At 36.9% G+C, this 27,604-nt stretch overlaps 1 protein-coding gene across 2 annotated transcripts in view; it reads right to left on the reverse strand.

The window, feature by feature from the left end:
* Ctnna3 (catenin (cadherin-associated protein), alpha 3) overlaps window positions 1-27,604 on the reverse strand; it is a 1,343,755-nt gene that overhangs the window by 1,305,760 nt on the left and 10,391 nt on the right. The window contains exon 1 of one of the 2 annotated variants that reach the window (XM_013017086.1): window positions 10,710-10,788. The exons of the other annotated variant lie outside the window; for it this stretch is intronic. The gene's annotated coding sequence lies outside the window, so the exon portion shown is untranslated. Of the gene's footprint in view, window positions 1-10,709; window positions 10,789-27,604 lie in introns of those variants that run through there. 2 annotated transcript variants of the gene reach the window in all.

A 27,604-nucleotide genomic window follows, 5' to 3' on the forward strand; every position in this document is an offset into this window, starting at 1 on the left:
TGCATCTATTGAGATAACCATGTGGCTCTTATTCTTGCTCCTGTTGATGTGATGAATAATATTAATTGATTTGCGTATATTGAACCAGCTTTGCATCACTGAAATGAATCCTGTTTGATCGTGACTTGTAAAATCTTAAGAGCTAAGAAGTACTTCCCAAACATTTAGGAATATCTTCTATAATCTGAGGTTTGCAGTCAGCTCAGGAAGGAAAGTCTTTGAGACTCTGACCTCTGAATAATCACCAAAAAAATGGCAGTGAAAGTATGGCTCAATTTGTGGAGCACAGCATTGACCATGAATTCAAGCCCCAGGACAGACACAAAAAAAATTTAAAAGAAAAGAATAAATCTACTTTACCATTATATGCTATGTGCTAGTGATTTCTTTTGGTTTGTGTTTTTGGGGTTTTGTTTGTTTTTTTCTTTTTTGCCAGTCCTAGCGCTTGAACTCAGGGCCTGGGCACTGTTCCTGAGCTTCTTTTGCTCAAGACTAGTGCTCTACCTACCACTTGAGCCACGGCACCCAGATTTTCTGCTTATGTGGTACTAAGGAATCAAACCTGGGTTTTCATGCATAGTAGGTGAGCACTCTACCACTAAGCCACATTCTCAACCTAGTGATTTCTTTTGTAAGGTTTTTCCTTAGGTTGATTCAAAATCTTCCACTTTTTAGCACCTATCAAATAGAGATGGTTTTAAAAAGTAGGATAAGTACTGGTCTAGAAATAGACAAACTAGGATACAATTCTAGTTTTCAGAATCTAAAGAACTGTAGTAATAGTCAATAGTATCTTGACATAGGGCAAACTCCATCATGTAGATTCTTTCCTTCTCCCCAAACTATTTCCATGATGCCTAAATTTTCACTTTATCCCTGACTTGAAATTAAACTTAAATCAATTTAAAATGAATTTGGTGTAACATACATTTTATTTTTAAATGCTGTTCACTATGAAAGGTCATGAAGGACACTCATTTGTCATCCATTAGTATGAACTAGTGTACACTCTGTACCTAGTGTTGGATGCATGTCTCTATCACAGCATGCACCACAACGTATCTTAGTCGTGCCCTGGCAGCAAAAGAAAGCGATGTTAGATCACAGAGCTGTGCAGATAGACCAGTGGAAAATGTTACACACTTCCAAAATAAAACTTCAACTATGAGGCTGGCATGTGGCTCAATGGTAGAGGAATTAGCCAGCATGCTTGAGGCTCTGTATTTGATCTCCACCACTGCACAGAGAAAAGGGAAAGAAAGAAGAAAAAAGGGAGCGGGAAGAAGTGAGGAGGAAGGAGGGAATGACAGAGGGAAGAAGGAAGGGAGGGAGGAAAGAAGGAAGGAAGGGAAGAAATTCCACTACAATCTCAATACACATTTGTTTTCCAAACACACCTCTATTTCCATCCCTACCTTCCTGCTTCCAATGTAATCATTTGCTGGCTTATTTAGCCTGTCATAAAAAAAAATACACACATCCTCTTACTTGTCAGAGAATCGATAAAATCATGCAATTGCCTGATATTGTATGTGATGAAGGAATAGTTGAGCTTCATTCTTTTCAAATGCTCATCTTACCCTTTACAAATGCTTTTGATGTGTTGATTTAGACGATAATCAGTGTAAAGCTCTTCTACCTAGCCTCTTGGTCAACTGTGAAAGCAAAATGATGTGAGAACAGAAATACCGCTAGACTAGAAGACATCATTCATTTATTGATTGATTCATTCATCGTGTTTTTATTGCATGTCTACCCTGCTAGTCATGAGGAGGACACTATAAACAACAAATATAATGAAGAGTAAATTATTTAGTATGTTAGAAAATGCTGTGTGGTATTTTAAAGGAAAAAAAAGTAGTCCAGAGTAAGTGGAATGAAGTAATAGAATCTGATTTCAGTATAAATTAAGATGATTAGCTCCATTAAGAGGGGATATTTGAAGAGACTCGATGAGGTAAGGTGATTATGAGAGATACCTAGGAGAAGAATGTGGTGGGCAGATACAGCTACAGCAGCACAACAGAAATCTAAGGCAGGAGAACAGAGGCTGCTGCTTGAGTGCATCACAGCAAGCAGGCCAGTGCAAGCAGGATAGAATGAATCACAAAAAGCACCGAAAAAGAAAAGATCAGAAAGTAGCAGGGGCTGCAGAGCAAGTGAAACCTTTCAGAAGACAGTTAGCTATCCAAGTACTGACGTTGAGAAAGGGGCATGTTGGAGTTACAAGTCTGATGACAGTAGATAGAAATACAGAAAGTGGTATTCAGCATAGGATTACTGAGAATGTGGCTCCATGACAAAGTCTTTGTCTAGGAAGAAGGAAGGGAGAGGAAGGGAGGGAGGGAGGGAGAGAGGGAGGGAGGGAGGGAGGGAAGAAGGAAGGAAGGACCAGTTTTCCCAGGAGAAGAGCTAGATTTCATCTCCCCTGAGTGCTGTTTAGACAAGTTACTAGATTCTCTCCTAGCATTACTTTCTTCATCTATAAAAAGAACCAGACATGGTGACTCATGCCTATAATCTCAGATACTTGGAAGGCAGAGATCAAGAGTTTGTAGTTCAAGGCCAGCCTGGGAAAAAGAAGTTAGCAAGACCCCCATCTTAACAAATAATTTGGGTATGGTAGAACATGCCTCTAATCCCAGGAACATGGGAAGAACAGGTAAGAGAATTGTGGTCAGAGACCGGCCCTGAGCAAAAATTCAAGATATAAATTAAAGCCGAAAGAGGCTAGGGGTATGGCTAAAGTGGTCCAGCACTTTCAGTAACAAACACAAGACCCTGAGTTCAAAACCCTGGCAGCCAAAAATGAATGAAAAAGGATCATAAAGGTTAAATAAGAGACCAGTGAGTGGTCCATGACTGCAATCTCAACTCTTGGGAGGAAAAAGTGAGAACTTGTCTCAGAAACACAAAGCCAACAACAACAAGTAAAAAAGGCTAAATAAGATCATCTATATAAAACCTATAACTTAGCCGATATCTCTGTCACTTTAGCAAGGACTCAAAGATCATTAGTTGGTGTTATTATTCCTTTTTCAGTAAGAGAGCAGAATCTGTCTATCTTCATTTGACTTAAACATCCTTTTCATTCATACAGCTCGTAATTATTATTCAAGAGTGCTTTCACTCTGTCCCCATAACAAAAGAGTTTAAAACAAAGCTTCTATCTGGTGCCTCATTTTATTGGATCTTTACACTCTAGAATATAAGTATATTTCCTACACGTACGCTAATTAGATATGCAGCGTGCCTGAAGAGCTCCACAAAGAAAAACAAAAAATTCCGTAATGCACAACAACCTCATAAAAGATGTCAAGTCCTTTGAAATCAATTCCATAGTGCTCCATGAAATGTATGCTCCCAGACTAGGGCTGTGATTGTTAAATGCACGAATGTCAGTATTCCCAAGAGTTTGCACTTTTAATTTCCTTAGCTTCCAGACTTCTGGGTTCCAACAGAACAAGACAATGCTGCATTTTAGAAGGGGAAAAAAATATCTTAAGCATGCTGTAATTCAAAATTTAAAGAGCTTCTTTATGTCTTTGAAGTTCTCTTTATCAAACCTTTAGATAGCTGTCTTAGTCATGTTCACTAGAAATGATCAAATGGAGACACACACACACATACACACACACACACTGACATATTCAATAGACACTTTCTGAGAATTAAATAAAAACTGAATTAAAACATATGTTTCTTCTAGCCATAGTTACCAGATTTAAACTTATTTCCTCACACCTACCAATCTAAATGAAAGCTGGGAAAGCGGTAAATAATAATAACAATAAGAAGAAACACCCCCCCATACACACACACACACCACAAGACTTCTACCCTGTGAAATAAAACAAAGGAAAGGAAAAGATTTTACTTATATATTAAGTCCTCAAATCCCTTTGACCAAAATGGAGAATTAAGTGCAGATGCCTCTTTTTTTAAAAAAGGAAGCAAAAAGATACTTGATTTCTGCTTTAATAAAATGTAACATTATATGTAAAAATTTCACAAGATGACTTCATGACCCCTCCCCTGACAGCACACTTTTCTGTTATTTTACCATTTATAAGCACATTAAATTCTCCCTCTGCCTGGCACTGGTGGTTTATGCCTCCTAGCTACTAAGTAGGTTGAAATCTGAGGACTTGGTTGAAAGCCAGTCCAAGCAGGAAAATTTGTAAGACTTTTATCTCCAATGAACTACCAAAAAAAAGCTTGAAGTGGAGCTGTGGCTCAAATGGTAGAGCACTAGCTCAGGGACAGTGACCAGGCCCTAAATTCAAGCCTCAGAACTAGCACACACACACACACACACACACACACACAAACACACACACTCACAATCTTCCTCTATATTTCACATCTAGTACACATTCTCAAAACTGTGAGAAGGAAGAATGGATAGAAAGAAGTAATGCTTCTTAATTTAAGAGCACTTCATACTATACAAAAAATACACCAGAACCAAGACCTCTAAGATATCTTCTCTTCCACGGGCCCTTTATGAAGATTATCTATCTATTATTTTCAAAGCCAAAGAACTGTATTAATGAAATTGACAAGAGAAAGATATTTTAATATATGCGAGGCTTTCCATGAATCACTTAGACAAATAACCTTCAGTGACCAGGTATCAAGTTTAGGCAAACAAGCCCTCCAACTACACTTGGAAAGTGACAGTGGTTTTTGTTATTCCAATGCCCAGTGAGCCTCTGAGTGCATCCCATTCCATAATATTTTAAGACAGCTCAAATGTATGTGAATTCTCTGAAGGTTTGGTCATTTTAAAAGGCATAGAACAAAAAGAATAGTAAAGGAAGTAGAATTACTGTCAACCTCCATTAGAGAGGAAAAAATTCTACTCTTTGGTGAATAGTTATAAATAAATAGAAACCTACTTATTGGAATAAAGAAAATAAGTCCAAAGACCTTGAATATGCCATATCTACTAGTAAATAAACTAGTAAGTACACTAGAGAAAACCTTTCTGAGAACTTCCATTTCATCTCTACCCTGACTATTCTTTCATAGTCCTTGAAGAGTTTGATAAATTTCGAGTTTGGAATTTTCAAATCTAATTATCTGAGTTCACTGTTTACCAATACTACTTAAAGTTTTTCTCCATGATCTCTGGTTAATACACCTATTAACTCTATTTCATTGTTTCTAATCCCACATGCTAAGTTCCCACTATAGAACATGACTCCTTACCTCCAAAGCACTATCTCATACATCTCCCCTACCTCTTGTTTTTGCAGAATCTATGCTGGGTCAATTTTATCTACCTTCTTGTAAGTAGAAACCTTACCTTTAAGTTTAATCCCTTAGATTCTGTCCTCAGCTCTCACTGTATTGCTCTTTCAGAGCAATTTTATCCTAGAATTTCAACTCTACTTAGAATCTTTTATCCAGAAAACTTTATCTACAGTTCAGGTACAACCTCATTCATAAGTTATTTGTACATAACTGTATCTACATACATACAGGTACATTCATACACATAAATACATGCATACGTACATGTATACAGGTGTAAATATGTCAGATACTTTTATTAACATTAATAGGAAATAAGATTTCTGCCCAAGAAAAAAGAGACACAAACAAACAGAATGTTCATTAAAGTCTATAATCCTAGATTTAAATTGGAAATATCACTATGAGTTTATTATATATTTTCTCTGCCTAAAAAAACTATTTATTCTTTAGCTCTATTGACAAAATTGGATAGGTATAGCAATGACAATTGTAGCACATACATTATGTTCCCCAACTACTACTTCCCAATTAAAGGATACAAGCCTCTGGAAGACAAACCTGTCTTCGTATCTGAGCAAGAAATGTACAAAATGAGCCTTTCTTGTGCTAGAAAGAAAAACCACTGGGATTCTGTCAAAGCTTCAGAGCCAGAGGATTCTTACTAGCCAAAATTGGAAAACTTTTAAAATCAAAAATAAGAGTTTGCAATACATCAAGACATAGCCAATATATTAAAAATTAGCTCAAAAATAAAAATGTATGGGGAAATTCTCAAAATTGCTAGAATGGCATCCTATTTCCTGAAAAACGATGACAAGTTATAGAAAATAAGCACTTCCCTGGTTTTCTAGTATGAATCATATTTTAGGGTAATGAGATTACTAAAAAAAGGAAGAGTTTTTTAAATAAAATAATTCCAAATAATAAAAGCTAATAAAGAATTATAAGAATAAAAATTACATAACACCTAATATAATAATAGATCTAAGCAATGATCATCAATGAAGGAACTTTGAGGATCACATTTATTGAGCCTGAACCCACTGGGCAATCTTACCATCACTAAAAGATACCCTATACAGCTTGATGTGGTACAATAGGAAGTAAACCACACCACCTCTGAGTATTCACCAAAAAAAATTTATGCTTCACAACCCGAATCGAATCAAGCCATGACTCTATCTAATTGCTAGTTTGGTTAAATTGTAATTTAATTACCAGTTTGATTAATATGTTAAGTTACACCAAAAGACTGCAATCATCCAATTCCCAAACACATTGACATAGTACCAACCTGATTTCTTCAATGAATAGACAGCATGGAAAAGGAGAGAGAGCTTCTCATATTAAAAGGTATTTAAGAAGCATACCAACCACAATATGAATCCTATACTCTGGTTTCAAAATCCAATTATGTAAGTGTTTTTTAGCCAGGCACTAATGGCTCCCACCTGTAATCCTAGCTACTCACGAGGCTGAGATCTGAAGAACACAGTTCAAAGCCAGCCAGAGTAAGAGATTCCATGAGACTTTTACCTCCAATTCACCACCAAAAAGCCAGAAGTGGAGATGTAGCTCAAGTGGTCTCTGAACAAAGGACAGCACCCAGGCCCTGAGTTCAAGCCCCAGGATTGGTACACACACACAAAAAATGGACAGATTATTTGGTAATATGAAGAAAGAAGTAATGATAACTGTATTTGGTATAATAATGATTGCTTTTTTAGTCTTCATCTATTGGTATAATATTAATGCAGACAATTTACTTTCAAGAGAAGTACCAAGATAGCAATTTACAAACTAGGAACCTCCACTTTTTCCTCAGACCAAATTTTACTTGAATTATAGAGTTGCAGCTCTATAATTGGAAATTATAGAGGAAAACATAGAATAATTTTTTTATTTTATTGTCAAGGTGATGTACAGAAAGGTTACAGTTACATAAGTAAGGTAGTAAGTACATTGCTTGTTGTACTTGTTACCCCCTCCTAGAAGAAAATCTTTGTAGCTTCCACTTAAAACAAGTTTCTTTGGCTCAATACAAAAGCATGATCCATAATGGAAAAAAACATTTTTAATAGTTTTAATAAGCCAGGCTTCATTAATTTTTAAACCTTTGCTTTTTGTAAAACAATGTTAAGAAAATGGAAAGGCAAAACATAAACTGGGACAAAGTACTTTAAAACATATGTATGACTTTTTTAAAAAGACCTGTAGGCTGGGAAGGTGGCTCAGTGGTAGAGCGCTTGCCTTGCATGCCTGAGGCCCTGAGTTCAATTCCTCAGCACCACATAAGCAAAAAGAAAAAAAACGGAAGTGGCGCTATGGCTCAAGTGGTAGAGCGCTAGCCTTGAGCTGAAGAGCTGAAGGACAGCGCCCAGGCCCAGAGTTCAGGCCCCATGACCGGACCCCAAAAAAAAAAAAAAAGACCTGTATTTAGAACATATTTTTTAAATCCATAGAACTCAATAATTAAAAGAAAAATGACTCCGTTTTGGGGGGGAGAGGGTCAGTTATGGGGTTTAAATTCCGGGGGCCCAGGTGCTGTCCCTGAGCTCTTTCGCTCAAGGTTAGCACGCTACCACTTTGAGCCACAACTCTCCTGCCAGTTTTCTGGTTAACTGGAGATAAGACTCTCAGACATTTCCTGCCTGGGCTGGCTTTGAACCTTGATCTTCAGATGTCAGCCTGCTGAGTAGCTAGGATTGCAGGTATGAGCCATTGGCACCTAACCTCAATTTTTTAAATAGGAAAAAAATTAAAAGACAGTAGTTCACCAAAGAAGATCATCTACATCACTACTCAGTACAGAAATGCAATTTAAAGACACAATATCAACTATACATCTTCTAGAATGTCTGATAATTAAAATATTAATAGTACACCAGGTAGGGAAGATGACAAAGACATAGAAAACTCCCACATTGCTATGTCAGTGCAAACTAAAGGGCTGGAGCTGATAGAGCACCTACAAGCAAGCACAAGGCCCTAAAGTCAAAACCCAGGACTGCAAAACAAAAAAAGGAGAAGTAGGAAGTGAACAAGAAAATGCAAAATATTAGACGACAGCTGGCTGTTTCTAATAAAGGTAAACATATACCCTATCACCCACCAATTCCACTCCTTAGTTGAAGAAAGGAAAGTACAGATTAAAAGGAAAGTATAGTATAAATATAGAAATGAAAATACCAATTTGTTAACAGGTATCTCTGTACATATTAAACCTACAAATATTCATGGTAGCTTTATTCATTATACTCAAAAACTAGAAACATCAACAAGTAAATAAACAATTATTGATATAATCACATTATCATGTTACATAGAAAAAAATGAATTCAAAACTGGCAACAAAATGAAAAACTATCAAAATCATTATGCTGTATAAGTCAGACATAAGTACACACTATATGCTTATATTAACATGACATTCTTGGGCTGAGGTAACTCAGTGGTAGAGTGCTTGCCTAGCATGTATGAAGCCCTGAGTTCAATTCTTCAGTACCATATAAACAGAAAAAACCAAAAGTGGCACTGTGGCTCAAGTGGTAGAGTGCTAGCCTTGAGCAAAAAGGAGCTCAGGGACAGCACCCAGGCCCTGAGTTCAAGTCCCAGGACCGACAAAAAAAAAATTTAAACATGGCATTCGTAAAAGGGCCATATAGATGGACAGAAACAGATCAGTAGTTGTCAGAAGCCAAAGGTTGATAGAGAGAGGCCCACGGGAATTTCTAGGATAAGGAGAATATTTTATTTAATTGTGGTGGTGGTGATGGTGATAACCTGACCCAGGTCAGAATCATGAAACTGGTAAGGGGATGAAGTTAATATATATAAATTATATCTTAATAAAATTCACTTTAATTTTTTAAAAAAGCTTTGGGAAAAGAAGAGGTGATTTTGCCCAAAAGAAATGTACAGATTACTTGATTTACAAAATGGTGACCCTTCTGTATACCACCTTAAAATTAACAATAAAATTATGCTTTTTAAAAAAGCTTTGGGCAGCTGGGAAGGTGAATTAGTAGTAGAGTGCTTGCCTTGCATGCCTGAGTCCCTGAGTTCGATTCCTCAGCACCACAAAAAAAAAGAAAAAGCCAGAAGTGGGGCTGTGGCTCAAGTGGTAGAGCCTTGAGCTGAAGAGCTCAGGAAAAGAGCCCAGGCCCAGAGTTCAGGCCCAATAACTGACAAAAAAAAAAGCTTTGGATTGAAATATAGTGAAAATATGTATGGAAATGTAACAATGAACTCTCCTGTGTAACTAAATTAATGAAATAAATTATTTTTTTAATTTGCTAGGATCAGAGTCTAGCTCATTAGTTGAAGTCTTGCTCAACATATCTAAGGCCCTGAATTTAATCCCAAGCACTAAAAGCACACACACATGCACATACACACACATGCATATGCATATACACACACATACACATGCACATTTCTACGAAAAGTATTTCTGGGTTACTTTATGCACTAAGTTTCATAGTTGATAAGTGCTTTGTGCTCTTTCTCTCTCTCTCTCCTCTTTCATTTTCTCTGTCATCTGTTTTCTACCCTCTTACTTTTTTTCTCTCATTCTACATGCAATTTATGCTATTCTTAATTTCGTGTAGCACTATAAGTCGTCTTAACTCCTTTCCAAAACAAGGCAATGAATAAATAATCATTCCATGTATTTATAAAAGCAATCTCTTCTCATTTACCCCACATTAAACTTGGAAACAATTCCTTATTGCTTCTTAGCTATTCTCTATCATAGGGTGCACCCAAGCATCAAAATCCTTGAGTTCCTCTTTGTTTGTTCCAGCAGTTCTCTCCTTAAGACATTTAAGGCTACATACAAATGAGACAAGGAAAACATACATGTACAATTTAAGTTTAGAGGCCCATGACAGAAATAAAATTGTTTGCACCGATAAAGAGCCTGCTCACTGCACAACTTCAATGTTGAAAAGAATGTAAAGCTTCTAGCACCACATACAGTTACTTAAAAAGTCAGAGGTCAGTTACATAGGAATTTTTAAGTGCTCTGATCTAAGATTCCTATAGTTTAGGCATTGGCACATGAGAATTTGTTTTAGTGCTATTTTTTAAACTACTAATAAACACTCCAAATAGCAGAATTGAGCCTCTGCTCAATTGAATCAGCCTGACCTGTCATGAAAGAAAAAAAATGTGTTCCATAATCACATTTTATCTAAACCTGAAATGTCTGCTAATGTACTCAGAACAGTGTAGACACTGAAACCTTTCCATAAAGTAGTCTAGAGTTTCAACAAAAAAAAATAGTTATAAATTAACCAATGTACAACATAGTTTCTGTTCACCCTATGTTATAGAAATAACATCCCTTCATTTTCCCCAAAGTTATCTAACCCAACACAATCTGTAATTATTAGGATTTGCCTTAGAGCAAAGTTTGATTTTAAAAAGTTTGACACGTCACTCACCCAGTGCAGGACAGAGTATTGCTCATATACAGATACTAAACCAACTGTCTACGCAATTTCTTGTGTTTAGAAATTCAGTACCATTCTTATGGCTCACAAATTTGGCTTATGATGCATCTGTAAGCAAACAGCTTGACAAGAACCCTAGTGTATTTCAGGATGACTGACAGGACACAGTGGCTCAAGCAAGAGAGGGGGATGGGCGTTCTTAAAGTAACATGCCAGTGAATGGGTAACATCTAATAGTAGACTCACAAATGAAGCTCTGTTTATTAAGTCTGCAATAAAATGAAAAGAACTTCCAGGATTTATTTTTTTAAACACAGCCTATATATACATTATATATCCAAAACAATGCAAATTCTAAAGTGATTTTGAAGATGTGTACAAATAAAAAATAAAAAGTTAAAACAAGCATACTACCTGATAGTTCATTGAAACTACCAAGCTCTTATGTTACTTTAGAATATTCCAGTTATTTTTAACAGAAGGTCAATCAGGCTTACCCAGAAATAAAAATATGCATCTCATCTTTAGACATATACCAGTAACTCTAATAATACTGATTTAAGAATAACTAATAAAGTAACTTAAATATTTTGGACTTGTCAGAATTATTCTTAGAGAGAGACAAGAGATTGGTGCATTTTCCTCTAGTGTGGTCCTTCTCTCTGGCCTACTTTCATGGTTAAAAAGAGACTAGAATATTAATTCCAGGGCTCAGTGTGTGGCTCAGTGGTAGAGTGTTTGCCTTGCATGCATGAGGCCCTGGGTTCAACTCCTCAGCACCACATAAACAGAAAAAGCTGGATGTGGTGCTATGGCTCAAGTGGTAGAGCACTAGCCTTGAGCTGAAGAGCTGAGAGACAGCTCCCATAACCGACAATAATAATAATAATAATAATAATAATAATAATTTCAGTTATGGGCATTTCCACTATTAATTTCACTTTGGAAAATATTTCATCACTACATTGGTTTAATTTTCACATTTGTGTTTTTTCTATATTATTTCTCAATACTTTTCACTTCTCAATTGTTTAATAATCCAACATGATTTTTGTTTAATTAATAAAGCAAGCAGTTCAAGTCATATTTTAATTTTTTTTAAAAAGCTACCTGTTTTAAATGCAGTCCCTCATTTTGCCAGTTGAGGGTGTCATTCCATTCTAAATATCCACAATACTACTACACTCAAAGACATTTCATTTTCATACGTCACCTAGGAACTTCTGCATGCCATATTGATGCTTCTTAATAAACATTTTTAGTAGTATCCCATTTTATTTTGCCCATAATTTTTTTATTTAGAAAGTCCAGATAAGCGCTTAACGATTCTCATGTGTGACAACCTACTTCTTCTATATGTTCCATCTGATATTTTATCAGAAAGAAAAGCACTGGAAAAAGAAGTAACGGAATTAGGTTCAACCAACAAAAAGATTTGCCACACTCCTAAATTTAATCCCCTCAGGCACGGCGGTAAATGTTTATAATCCCAGCTTTCAATCCTCTGATGTAGGAAGGAACAAGTTCAAGGACAGCTAATAATGAGAATTGTCTAAAAAAAAAAAACCTAAAAAGTAGGAGGATAAGAGAGAGCAATGAAAACACAAATATGATCAAAGTACATTATATGCATGTATGGAAATGTCGTAATGAGTCCCCTTACAATATACAATTAACATGTTAATTTAAAAAATAAAAGATTCTAAGCCTCTATTAGAAAATCAAAGGAAAAAACTGAAGAAAGCAGAACTAAACTATCAAATAATCTTTTCAAAATTGCAATTGACACTTGTATGTTTAATTACAAGTTTCATTATTGCTAAATCCATTATATATTAAAAGTTATGGGCTAATGTAAAGATACAGTTCCTGTTACCATGGCATTGTTGCATTTCTCACAAGCATGTAATGTCATGACTAATAAACTTCTTTTCTTTTTTTCTTTGCCATTTCTGGGGCTTGAACTCAGGGCCTGAGTACTGTCTCTAATAATTATAATTCTCTAAGATATTATCTCACATATGCCCAATTAAGTTAACTATGGCAAAAACAAAAAATAAGATTGTCATACTAGTGAACACGTGTAATCAGAAATTGAAGACATGAGGGTCATGATTTTGGGGCCAACCTGGGCTAAGTAGCAAAGCCATCTCCAAAACCAAGGGGTTGGGGATATTGTTCAATAAGAGAGCACTTGTCCAACATACCAAAGGCCCTATATTTAAAGAGAAAAAACAAAGCCTCCTGTTCCTTGCCTTGACAATAGTAACAGCCCTCATGCTAACGTATTAAATCTCCCAAAAAAGAAATCATTTTTCCTCAATTGTCATTCAAAATTGGAAATGGTAGTTCTCCTTTCCCATGGAAAGGGAATTCTACTTTTGATAACAAATGCCAATTTGGGGTTCATCATTGAAAGAATCTGATCTATGTAATCAGTTATCACACTTGTTTCTTTCCTCGTGATAGCTAGGTAAAAATCTTACTTTACATTAAGAAACCAAATATCTCTCCAACTGCTTTCATTCTTTTTTAATGTTTGATGTTCAATTTTTGAACTAATATATTCTCCATCCTAAAAACAAATTTCATTTTGAGACAGACGATAATTTTTTGTTTCCATTTAACCACTTAATTTCACTTTACTTTTCATGACTTAATTTGATATCTGACCCAGGCTCTCCTGAAATGTTTTACCCAACAGGTTTTCAATCTCAATTTCATTTGTGGCTATTTTTTTTGTTAGGCCATGCAACTTGACCTCAGCCTGGGCACTGTCCCTGACCTCTATTTGCTCAAAGCTAGTGCTCTACCACTCTGAGCAACAACACCACTTCTTGTTTCTGAGTGGTTACTCTGAGATAAGAGTCTCAGGGGACTTTCCTGCTTGGGCTGGCTTAGAACTGGGATCCTGAAATCACAGTAGCTAGGATTACAAGCATGAGCCCCCTAGCATCCAGCTAAATTTTTTTTAATGATAGTGATTAGGAGGAAGGGGAGACTTAAAGACTGGTGAATAGATACTACTTATTTAAAATATTCCTTTCTTTTTTAGCAAAATGCCTTCATACATTTTATGATGTAGTTAAATTTTCAATACAGTGTATATATCTGTTTCATTTTCAAAATAATTTATCATTTCTCTAAACTACTGCAGAATGAGCAAGGCCAGAGCAAGCTCTAACTCTAACATACTTTAGGTATGGTAAGCTTGAGAAGCAGATGTATGGACCAATGAGTTAAACCCCAAAGGCAACTAGGAATGCAGAATTCAAACAATTGAGCTTGAGGATAAAGATATGTAACTGAAGCTCCTCTGTACATCACTTTTACGGTCGTGGGGCTTGAACTCTGAGCCTGGGCGCTGTCCTTGAGCTCTTCAGCTCAACGCAAGCATTCTACCACTTGAGACACAGCACCACTTCCAGTTTTCTAGTTGTTAATTGGAGATAAGAGTCTCCCGGACTTTCCTGCCCAGGCTGGCTTTGAACTGTGATGCTCAGATCTCAGCCACCTGAGTAGCTAGGATTATATGTGTAAGCCACCAATGCCTGGCTTTAAAAAAAATTAATACAGTAATTATAGTTTTATACCCTAGTCCAAAAGACTAGATGGTTTCCCCAGAATAAATCATAAAGGGGCAAGGGTAGCCAAAGGTGTTTTGCAAAACAAGTACATTAAGGTGTAGGAATGTCATGAAAAAAAAAGTAGTTAACACAAAAAAAAAAACTCAAATTCAATCTCTAACCTTGTCCAAAATGACCACCATTTACTGTTATCTTCGAATTGTAAAATGATACTTTTGAACCTGCTGTAATTTCTTGAAAAGGAGTACTCGTTATACTTCTAAATTTTTTATTAAATGTATATTGTTTTGACAGTAATAGAACTTTGCATTTTTCTGGGTTTTTTTCTTTTTATTCATGGATGTGCTGGATGTCTAATTTTGTTCAGATGACTGCAGAACCTGGAAAAGCTGTTGCTGCAATATGCATAACATACTGCTATTATTGGTCTTTTTATATAAATATAAATACATATATATAATTTGAATTTTTGGAAACTTTAGCTGTACTGTCAACTTTGGAAAAAGTATCCCAGTTTACCATGTTGAGTTGGCATTGTACAGAAATTAATAGCCATATTGTTCTAGAAATGTTAAAAAAAATTCCATTTGTACAGGGGTAAACACACTGTATTACATATATAAGATCTTATCTATGTGGATTTGATTACAGAAACTAATATTCTCCAAATAATGAAAATATATATATGTTGCTTTGGAAAGTTTTTTTAAATCTTTTTGTGGAATTCTATTTTTCTCAAAGCAAATTTTAGATAGCTTCTCTGGCCATGTAACTTAAAAATAGATAAAGAACCTTTTTTTCTTCTTTTTTTTTTTTTTTTGCCAATCATGAGGCCTGAACTCTGAGCCTGGGCACTGTACCTTAGCTCTTCAGCTCAGGGCTAGCGCTCTACCACTTGAGCCACAGCGCCACTTCTGGCTTTTTCTGCTTATATGTTACTGAGGAATCGAACCCAGGGTCTCATGCATGCAAGGCAAGCACTCTACCACTGAGCCACCTTCCCAGCCCAAAGAACCATTTTTATTTAGCAAATAGAATCTGTTTCACCAGGAGAACTTATCTACCCCATTAATATTTTATAATTAGAAAATAAGGAAACACAGTCCTAATATGGAAATAATTTAAAGCTGTTTCTAAGTGCTTAATAGAGAGAGAATGAGGGACACACTAACACTCACTAACAAATTATATACTTTTAAGAAAACTGAGATGATTAAAGAATAAAATACTAAACTAAATATGAAAAGATAGCAGTAGGTTAAAAAGAGGAAAGTTCTGTGTCTTATTCCCATGTAAGACTTAATGGATTTGTGCCAACCTTCATTCCAAAGCAAAGAGTTTCTCAGTTGCTGAGGCTATATTAGAGGAAGAGGAAGGAAATCTTTTCTCCCTCATTTTCTGTTTCCAAAGATAATAACAGAAAGCTACACAGTGCTAAATTTCAGTACCAAGTAGCCATGGTCATTTTATCTGTCCCTCCTTGACTCCAAGAATCAAGCATACTGATTTTGAATAATAAAGCAAAAGAAATATATGTACAAAAGCAAAAAGAATCATTTCTACAAAAATCATACTATCCATAAACTGACAAAAAAAACTGCCATGGTCAATAAACTATACTATCATTCTTAGCAGGCATTAAATTGTACTCAAAAGAATAAAGCTCCTCACAGAGAAAGGTAAAATAATTAAACAGTCATAACACAATCAAATTTCTTTTTTTGTTGTTTAGGTTTTTGTTGTTCTGTTTTGTTTTATTTTGTTTTGTTGAAAGAAGGTCTTGCTGTGTAGCTCAGACTGATCTTAAGCTCACTAGATAGCCCAGACTGAACTTGAATTTATGATCCTACTACCTCAGTCTCTGAATGCTGGGATTACAAGTGTGAATTTTCACTCCCAGAAATGAATCACATTGTTTTTCAGCCAGGATTCCCTAACTTTGCCCAGCTAGGTTCAAACCAATATGCTTCTAATTTTAACTCCTAAGACTACAGACATGTAACATCAAACCTGGTATGATCTCACAAACTTTTTGATGGGGCTGGCTTCAAACCATGACCCTCCTGTCTCTACCTCCTGCGGAACTGGTATTACTTACTTGAGTATTGCATTTACTAATCTCTTTTACCTCCTTCTCTTTCTTCCCTCATACCCAACATTGTTTTCAGTTTATCCACGTTCAACCATACAGACGTGTTAAATGTTGCATGTTTGTTCACCATCACACAGTCTCAGACTTGTTCTCCCTGCCTTTCTCTGCTATGAAGGATGCTTGATTTCTCATGATTCTTTGCAATTTGGATGCCACGTAAAAGTCTACTACCAATGAGACATCAGCAGATATCTGATGAGGATAAACTATTTGCTTTCCCTATGAAAAGGGGGTCCAGTATGTTTGCTATGAACCCTGTTCCTTCCTTCTCCTGACTATAGTACATCTTGAAACAAAATAGTCTGACTGAGAAGCTCAGAAAGATGGATGACAAACTAATTACAGAAATAATTTGGGGTCGGGTGTTGGTGGCTCACGCCTGTAATCCTAGTTACTCAGGATGCTGAGATCTGAAGGTCTCGGTTCAAAGCCAGCCAGGGCAGGAAAGTCTGTGAGACTCTTATCTCCTACTAACCACCAGAAAACTGGAAGTAGTACTGTGGTTCAAAGTGGTAGAGCTCTAGCAGAAAAGCTCAGGGTCAGTGCTCAGGCCCTGAGTTCAAGCCCTACAACTTGGTTCCATGATGTTATCTACTCTGAATCTTTTGCCTCCAGAATTCTTTTTATTTGAAAGGGAAAAAAAAGAGTTCCCAACTAATAAATGGATCTAGTTTTTCCTGTTGTTTCCATTATGGCATGAGATATATTTGTGGGGTTTTTTTGGTTTGGTTTGGTTTGGTTTTTTGCCAGTTGTGGGGCCTGAACTCTGGGCCTGGGCACTGTCCCTCAGCTTTTCAGCTCAAGGCTAGAGCTCTACCACTTGAGCTACAGCGCCACTTTCGGCTTTTTCTGCTTATGTGGTGCTGAGGAATCGAACCCAGGGCCTCATGCATGCAAGGCAAGCACTCTACCACTGAGCCACCTTCCCAGCCCCATGAGATATATTTGTAAAGCATTTTGTATGTCTATACCTCTGTTCAAAAACATGTAGTCAACTCTATGCTATAGTAAACAGTGCTGAATTTTTTGTCATTTCTTTTAGTGTATCTAGGCAAGATTTCTTCTTACATATCAAATCTGTTATAAGCTGAAATATGTCCTCTAAAAATTTCTATAGTATTTCAGAATATGGCTGTATTTGGCAATAGGGTGATATTTGGCAAAAGGTGGTAAGGGCTGAAGGCACAGTTCAAGTGGTCAAGAACCAGTCAAGCAAACACAAGGCTCAGGGTTTAAGCCCCAATATGAGGAGGGAGGGTGGGCAAGCAAGACGGACACAGAGAAATAGAGACAGAGTCAGAGACAAGACTAAAATAAAAATCAAGCCATTAAGGAGAACCTTAATTCAACCTCATTGATGTCCTTATAAAAAGAGATTAGGATATACAAAAGAAGAAATATCAGAAATGTGCACACAAAGGGAAGCTTATGAGGAAAGTGGACATCCATAAACCAAGAAAAGAGGTCTCAAGAGAAACCAACACCTGTCAATACCTTGATCTTATTCAGTATCCGTGAAGCACGTACATGTTTTTACATTTATTTATTGTCAATTCCAGTTTTTTAATGTGAATTGACTTCTCACATATCATTGATCGAATTAGTGAACTATTTCCACATTAATATTGCATAACAAATCACCCTAAACCTCAGTGATCTAGGACAACATTTCTTCTCTTACATTCCTTTTAGCTATGAAAACTGAAAAACACTACTGCTGTTCAAGCCACCCAGTCTGTGATATTTGGTTATGACAGCCCTAGCAATCTAATACAACTGAGAAGTCGAACCTCTGGGATACAATTCAGTTTTAATAAATATTTGTCAAGTTGGTCTCCAAGAAAACACTGCCAGCAGAGCAGGTGGGTTCGAATGTCCCTACCTCTGAATTCATTACACATGGCATGATATTTAACTTCTGCCAAGATGAGAACTGCAAAGTGGATCTTGTTTTTTTTATTTGCATTTCTGATTACCAGTGTAATTGGTAGTCTCCTTTTAGATTAATTAACCTGTGAATTATATTCTTCCCCTATTTTTCTCCTAGATTACCTGTCTTTCTCCTTATTAATTTCTAAGTACTCCCTGTATTGACCTAAATTTAACCCTCTTTCTATAATATTCCTTGAAATATTCACTCCCCACATCATGTCTCTTTGTCTAGAACCCCTTCCTTTAAACACTGCTATCTGTATGAAAATTCCACTTTCTTCCCATTCTTATAATTACTATGTTAGTGCTAGACATTAATTTTTACAAATCTGATGGGTATAATCATCCACTTATTTTGTTTTAATTTGCATTTATAAATGTTAATAACTTATGAAGCAATTTTTTATGGTACAAGAATTTGAATTCAGGACCTCATGCTTTCAGGACCTCATATTATACCACTGGAACCATATCACCAGCTTTTTTTTTTTACTTTAATTATGTAGTAGAGTTTCATGTTTTGCTTTGAGCTGATCTGGATAGTGGTCCTCCTATTTGTGGTCTCCTGGCTTAATTGAGATGAAACCTCAATCTTTGCCAAGGATGACTTTGAACAATAATCCTCCCAACCTTTGACTCCTAAGTAGCTAGGGTGTAAGTCATCACGCCTAGCCAAAAAATATTTTCATTTCTTTATTGATCAATACAAATTTTAGTAAAAAGCGAAAGATTTATATGATCTGAAGAGAAACCAGAGTATCAAATTTTAATCATTATAAATTACCTTTTCACATATCATTGCCCCCATTGGATTATTCCCTATTTGACTGTATATATTTTCTATATTAACTTCAAGGAGTTCTTTTTTTTTTTTTTTTTGCCAGTCCTGGAGCTTGAACTAAAGGCCTGGGTACTATCACTGAGCTTCTTTGGCTCAAGGCTAGCAATCTACCACTGAGCCACAGCACCACTTCCAGCTTTTTCTGTTTATGTGGTAGCTAGGAATTGAACCCAGGGCTTCATGTATGCTAGGCAAGCTAGGCAAGCCACATTCCCAGCCCTGATCAAGAAGTTTTTTGTTTGTTTTTTGTTAGTCATGAGGCTAGAACTCTGGGCCTGCGCACTGTCCCTCAGCTCTTCAGCTCAAGGATAGCACTCTACCACTTGAGCCACAGAACCACTTCTGGTTTTCTGGTGGTTAACTGGAGATTAAGAGTCTCATGGAGTTTCCTGCTGGGCTGACTTTGAACCAGGATCCTCAGATCTCAGCCTCCAGAGTAGCTAGGATTACAGGGATTAGCCACTCGCACCCGGCAAGTTCTTTATAACAATACTATAATCTGTGTGTGTGTGTGTGTGTGTGTGTGTGTGTGTGTGTGTGTGTGTGTGTTGTTAGGCATCAAATCCAGTGCCTCACATATGCTAGGCAAACATTCTACAACTGAACTACATCCCTGGTGCTAATTAAATTTTAAATGATCAGTCAGCTATTTCCATAATATTTCATAATGAACCACCCTCAAAGTTAGTAGAATAAGTTGAAATGTATTCAATTTTCTGAATTTTAACATTGGCTGAAAATTGGCTAATTCCTGATGGACCTGGTTGGGTTTGCTCCAAGCTGTAATTTTGAGATCCAAATTTGATCCAAATTGGCTACCTGAAGCATATTCTTCTCATGGCAATGACAAAAATACAAGAGGACAAAGAACAATATGAGGCCTTTTAAGGAATGCTTTTTAAATTTGCATTCTGCCTTCTCTCCTTCATATCAATGAACAAAGAAATCACATAGCCAAGTCCAATACTCATGGTGCAGTGGATGACACTCTAACTTTAATAGAAAGAGTCACAAAGGCACATGATGTGGATACATAGAGTGAGGAGAATAGAGACCAACAATGCAAGCTACCTCATAGAGACAATGTATTTTCTCAGTAGGTATGGTATCTTTTTTCACAAGGAAAGTTTTTGTACTAAAGCAATTATACAGTTTAGTCTTTACTATATAACTATATAAGAAAAGACATTGAGGCCATCTTTAAGAAATTAGTTCTTAGATGGACATGGTGGCTCAGATCTGTAATCCCAGTGTTCAGGAGGAAGAGGCAGGAAGACAGGGAGATCAAGTCCAGACTAGACTAAATAGCAACACCCTGTGTCAAGCAGAGGAAGAAAGAGAGAGAGAAAAACAGAAAGAAATATAAAAGGTAAGCCACGAAGTTGGAAAGGTCATCAAAGTTAAAATACCCTTGCACTTGCAAGGTAAGTATTCTACAAGTTACATCCCAGCCATGGATGTGTTTTTGAGCTAAATCTTTAAAACATATTAATGATACAGTCTATCAAAAAACAAAAGATATACAAATCATAAGAAATCATAACACTTGTTATTCTTTCATAAGCAGATATTTATTTATCTAAATACATGAAAAACTGCAAGGCCATAGGAAAATTTATACATGAGCCAGGCACCAGTGGCTTACACCTGTAATCCTAGCTACTCAAGAGTCTGAGATCTGAAGATCGTGGTTCAAAGCCAACCTGCGAAGGAAAGTCCGTGAGACTCTTATCTCTAATTAACTACCAAAAAAGCCCTAAGTGGAGCTGTGGTTCAAGTGGTAGTATGCTAGCCTTGAGCCTAGCACTTAGGTTCAAGCTCCCGGACAGCACAAAAAAATAAAATTTTAAATTAAAATTTACACACACACACACACACACACACACACACACACACACACAGTCTTCTAAGGTCTTGCCATCATGAAAAAGAGAAAAGATCACAGAATTTAATAATTATAAACCTTATCTGTTGTGACATCCTATTTATAAACTATATATAATAATAACAGGTTCTACTTTTATGGTAGAAATTAAGTCACATCTATTAATTTTTAAGTTAAAACTATTTGCCAGTTACTAAACTGTCCCTTAAAAACTCTTGGGTGAGTCATATGCTTTGAAGCAAAAACAAGAGGAGTGGATTAGAATACAATTAGGCTCTGTTCAGAGATGCTGGAGCTTTTCACTGAACATTGATGAAAGTGAGCTATACAACTCATGGGAGGGAGGAGGGAGGAACTGGGAGAGAATGAGGGAACAGAAGATGCTATAAGAAAGAAAATTTACTAATTACCTAACTCATGTAAGTATAATTTCTCCGTACATCACCTCTAGCATAAAACCTCTAGCATAATAAAATCCAAAAATCAAAGAAAGAAAGATGCAGGAGCTTTGCTTCTGGCACACAGTTTACTAATGAAAATTTATCCTCTGCAATACAGTGTGACCTTTTCTCTTGCTGCTATGAATCCTGTCAGAGCCCACAATGACTTCAAGACAGGAGCAGCCTGTCTCTGACATAAGTCATGATGCCCATTGCCTCCAGCCTTTTATTTTACTAAGCATAATGGTGTGGTTAGAAGGAACTTCCAGATCAGCTACACATGTGCTAGAAACAACCTCTCTGGAGGTTATACAGGCAACAAATAGAAGGGGTCTATAGTTTAATCATCTTTGATGCCCTTGTTACTAGTAAATCTTAATCAGGACCATTTCAGTAGGAGGAAAAACACTTTTTTTAATTAAAAAATATTTGAGGAAGGACTCCAGGTCTTTATTCTTTTCTTCTCAAAAGGTTCCCAAATCCTGTACAAATTTCCTCCTCTCCTGCTGGTTTGATCAGCTGTGTAGCTTAAGGAAGACAGGGAAGGAAAACCTTTGTCAACCTAGAAACAGACCCTGACACACCCATATGAGAGACTCAGAAAGATAAAGGTTTCATTCATGATTTGCAAACACTGGAGGAAATCTTTCAGTACCATATGTGTCACAGATAAAGTACAAAATGCCCATTTAACTTTGAGTTTCAGAAAAATGATGAAAATTTTCCATCATACATTACATCCTATGTAACGTATGGGATCCTATATAACATATGCGATCCTATGTAACACTGGGATATAATTTATTAAAAATTGCTCCATGAATGGTACAAATTAAGGAAAAAGTGGGGAATCGAGAACTGGAAGTCAGAGGTGCCTGAATTTACAGTATGGTGACAGATCCCCACATCCTACCTATGTGTTTTTAGGCCTTGTTTTTACACTTGGGGCTGGCAGATACAACAAAAAGTTAAGTTCACACCTCTTACCACACAATAATTGCCTTTTAGGTATCTAGAAATACTTCCTGGACACCTCTCATCATTTCTAACATTTAATCAGAAGATTTTAGTTCCCAGTGAACAAGGATATTGTGGTCTAGGTTATAAGCCCCAATAGCAGGGACAGAAACCGGAAAGGTATCTTGAGAATTAGGTATTATGCATTTCTTTCTTTTTTTTTTTTCCTTTTTTTGTCAGTCATGGGGCCTGAACTCTGGGCCTGGACGCTGTCCCTCAGCTCTTCAGCTCTAGGCTAGTGCTCTACCACTTGAGCCATAGCACCACTTCCATCTTTTTCTGCTTATGTGGTGCTAAGGAATCGAATCCAGGGCCTCATGCATGCAAGGCAAGCACTCTACCACTGAGCCACCTTCCCAGCACCTATGCATTTCTTTTCAAAAAGTAAATGTGAATTGTTTCATATTATCTAGAAGCAAGCTCACCTTTGAGAAGAGCACCAAATACTAAGAATTGGGGGGGAAAATTTGTCCTAATGAATACTTTATATAGGCGAGAAACTTAATTAGCTACTTAGCCTACACTTTAAAACTTGAGAAGGAAATTCTCTTGTTATTTAAGAAAAATGCTAGGATTATATCTTTCAAAAAATAAATAGAAAAAAGTCTGAAGACTGCATTACCTGTAAGAGGAAAACGATATCTTAAAAATGCAAGAGAAAATTATCTATAAGACAAAAGAAACTCTTAAAAGTATATCTACTCTGTGTTCTTGGTGAAATACCCAGAAAACATAAATTCTAGGAAAATAGTGAATAAAAAGCTGAATGAAATAAATTCTTGGTGAAATACCCAGAAAACATAAATTCTAGGAAAACAGTGAATAAAAAGCTGGATGAAATAAAGGAAGTTGACTGGAGTGAGATAGTAAGCTTTTTTTAAAGAAGAAGAAGGAGAAGGAGGAGGAGGAGGGAAGAATAAGAAGAAGAAGAGGAGGAGGAGGAAGAGGAAAAAAAGAAGAAGAGGAAGGGGAGGAGGAGGAGGAGGAAGAAGAACTTGCAAAGATATAAATATCTAAGCATTTAAAAAACTCAAAAGATAATAATGTAATTAAACTCTGAATTGTAGAAATCATTCCTCTCCTTTACCTTCTTCCTGTCGATAGGCACCTTCATCATTCAGAGAACAAAAGAAGCAAGGAATGGAACTGCTGCCCTGAACTTAATTCTTAGCAACAAAGAGGAATACACTGGTAAAGTGGAAGTGACAAGAACCTTGAGGGAAATTGAACATATCACCTTAGAGTTCATTACAGCCAAGAAAGAAAACACAAAGCAAATTAAGACAAGTATCTTAAATTGATACAAGAACGTCACAAAGCTGCAGGCTCTAAAATAAAAGATAGGCTAAAAAAATAAAATCCACTACTACAACCACAAATGAGGACAAAAATGATAGACAATATATATAAATTAGTCAATGTGGTGTGGTATACGAGGGGCTTGGGAAAGAGCTGAGATTTTAACAGAACATTCAAAAGAAGGTAAGGATGAACAAAGCTAGATATGAGAGAAGACTTATGGAAAAACACTCAAACACAAAAACTTTGAGGTTGTGTTCAAGGATGGAATAGAAAGGTACCTTTCCCCACTCTAGTCCCCAGGCCAAATGCATGTGAACAGTTTTTTTTTTCATGTGAACAGTTTTGATGTACCCAAGAGATTAGTCTTTAAAATAGAAAGATTGTGCTGACCATCTTGAGAGAAAACTGATAACAAGACAAAAAATAGTAAGGGAATGCCTGCTTGGGAAAATATCCATTGCAGACTTGTTTATACTAAAACAATGTTTCTCCTCTTCCACACTGTTAGCATTTTGGATTGGATAATTCTTTGTTGGAGGGAGGGAGAGAGGAGGATACCATCCAGGCCCTCCAGCTGCCGCATCAGCATCCCTGTCTTCTATACACTGAGCACCTGTCCTCCAGTTGTGACAATCAAAAACATTTCCAAGCCGGGCACCAGTGGCTCACACCTGTAATCCTAGCTACTCAGGAGGCTAAGATCTGAGGATCACAGTTCCAAGCCAGCCAGGGCAGAAAAGTCCATGAGACTTTTATCTCCAATTAATTTTATCTCCAATTGGAGACCGCTATCTCCAATTAACCACCAGAAAACTAGAAGTGGCGCTGTGGCTCAAGTGGAAGAGTGCTTGCCTTGAGCTGAAGAGCTCAGGGACAGCACCCAGGCCCCACAACAATGGAAAAAAGTTTCCATTGTTGAATATCCCCTGGAAAGCAAATGCTCTATATGTTGAAAATTACTATGGTACAGAGCAATAAGAAAGTGGATATAATGTCAAAGAGTTCTTTTTTTGTTTTTAGGTCTGAATCCAGAACTCAAACTCAGTACCTGATACTTTCATTCATTAGCTAGCACTTTGCCAATTAAGCCACACCTCCAACCCCAGCAGAATTCTTATTGATGCCTCTCAGTAACAATGAAAAATGTGAGTAGTTACAGAAGATTGAGAATTGTCAAATGCTCCAAGTATCAGAAAAGACAGATTCAGAAATTAAATCTATGTTGACCACTAGCAAGTGTCAAAATATTATTAATTAGTAAAGAAATTAGTAAAGAAAGCCGGGCACTGGTGGCTCATGCCTGTAATCCTAGCTACTCAGGAGGCTGAGATCTGAGGATCGCGGTTCAAAGCCAGCCCGGGCAGGAAAGACAGTGAGACTCCTATTTCCAATAAACCACCAGAAAACCGGAAGTGGCGCTGTAGCTCAAGTGATAGAGTGCTCGCCTTGAGCTGAAGAGCTGAGGGACAGCGTCCAGGCCCAGAGTTCAAGCCCCACGACCAACAAAAAAAAAAAAGAAATTAGTAAAGAAAACAATGATACCATTATTCCTTGGTATTAGTTTATTTAGAGCCATTCATATTCATTAATTTTTGTTTTCCATTTTCCTTTTTTCAATGTGATTAAAAAGGGGCAAGTGATATCTCTAAAGCATTTTTTTAAAAACTGTGAAAGCTTCTTTGACAAGATAAAGAAATATGAATTGTCCCATATACTGCTGTTCAGTATATATTTGTAAGTCTCTTTGGAAGGCCTTCTGACATGATCCAGAAAAATCTTTTATGCCTAGCAATACTACATTTAGGAATTTGAATATGTTGACAAAGATGCAAATCAAGAATTTCAGTGTATTTGTAGAACAACAAAATGCTGGGAACAAACTAATATCCATGAAACAGGACCAAAATAAATCATTATATGTATTCTTTTACTTATATGACTTTATGACCAGATGGTCAGAAAAGGCTTTGAGAAATAAAATCTCTTGTAACAATGGGGGAAGTATCAGAAATATCTAGTAATCTTAAGGCTGGAGACGTAGTTCAGTGGTAGAGCATTTGCCTAGCATGTAAAAGGCCTTAGGTTTGATCCCTAGCACTGACAAGGAAATAAATAGTCAACATAGGTCTGTTCCCAATCAATCAGGACAGCCTAGAGCTGAATCTTGGAAGACTTTCTTGTGTCAAATGTTCACTCTCTAGTTTCTGGGCCTAGTGAAGGCGGAGAGGTCCCTGGAATATAGATCAGGTGAAGGAAGGCTACTAGTCTGGAGAAAGAGGAAGTAAAGAGCTACCTTGGTAGCCTTGCTAGGGACTGTCAGTACTCAGCCAGGCATGATAACATATGCTTATGGTTCTACCACTAGAGGCTGAAGTAGGGATCACAAGTTCAAAGCCAGCCTAGGATACATAGCCAGACTCTGTCTCAAAAAGGAAACAAAAAAAAAAAGCAAGGAATATCTTTACCACCAGATAGAAACTAGATTAAAATGATTCAGAATAGCAAGCATGGAACAACAAAATGGTTGAATTAAATCAAATGTTAACTATATTAAAAAGTGAAGTAAACTTATATGGACTAATATAAAATGATATCCATTTATATTAATAATTCATTAATTTGTTAATTAAGATGAACAATGTTTGCTTGATTTATTTTTAAGATAAGGTCTCATAATATAGCCCAGGCTGGCCTGGAACTCACAATCCTCGTGCTGCAATTTCCTGAGGTTGGATTACAGGCATGCACCATCATGCCCAAACATACTTGACACATTTGTAAAATTTGTTCATACCTGAAATGGCTAGTGACTGATCCATCAGAAGGGGCCCAGGAAACTGAGGGGCTGAAGTCAAAGCAATTTATTTCCTACTTTGAGAAAATTTTACAGGTTTGCTAACTTCATACTTCTGGCTCTGTTCCATAGTTATAGAGGCTAAGAACTATTTACAAATTGTTCAACGGCTGGGAAGATGGCTCAGTGGTAGAGCGTGTGCCTTGCATGCATGAGGCCCTGGGTTCGATTCCTCAGCACCACATAAGCAAAAAGAAAAAAGCCGGAAGTGGCGCTGTAGCTCAAGTGGTAGAGCGCTAGCCTTGAGCTGAAGAGCTGAGGGACAGTGCCCAGACCCAGAGTTCAGGCCCCACAACCGGACCCCAAAAAAAAAATTGTTCAACAGTAAAGTTCATGCTGGACATTTGGTTGGTACTGCCTCTAAATGAAATAATTGCTACATCTGTGGGAGGGATGTTGTGCTCAGTAATTCAGAGACCATCAGGCAGGCCACAGAATGTGACAAAAGATATGGAACCTTATTTATACAAATTGATCCATCATCACTTTCTTAAATCATGACTCAGAAACAATGTTTCAGCTTTCACCTGCAGATAATTAAAAATATGATAAGGATCCACAGCACCTTCATGAAGTGTTGTCTTGTAATGAGGATATAAGTTACAAATAAGCTTGCAGGATTTAACAACAACAACAAAAAGTGTAACAAGTTCACAAGAACATCCCTTCAGTGAAGGCTAAACTAAGAGGTAATTTGCCAAAAATCAAGCCTCTGCAATTGCCACAAGGATTTCCATCACTGGAGAGAATGTCTAACATAAGCTTCAAGAGTACTAAAAAGCTTTACTGGCCGCGCGGCAGAGCGCCAAGCCGCCGGCCAGCCGGCGGGGCGGGGGCTGCCGGAGCCCCAGAGACACAGGGGGCCGCTCGCAGATA

The sequence above is a fragment of the Dipodomys ordii genome, unplaced genomic scaffold, assembly GCF_000151885.1.
Source record: "Dipodomys ordii isolate 6190 unplaced genomic scaffold, Dord_2.0 Scaffold34, whole genome shotgun sequence".
Lineage (NCBI taxonomy): Eukaryota > Metazoa > Chordata > Mammalia > Rodentia > Heteromyidae > Dipodomys > Dipodomys ordii.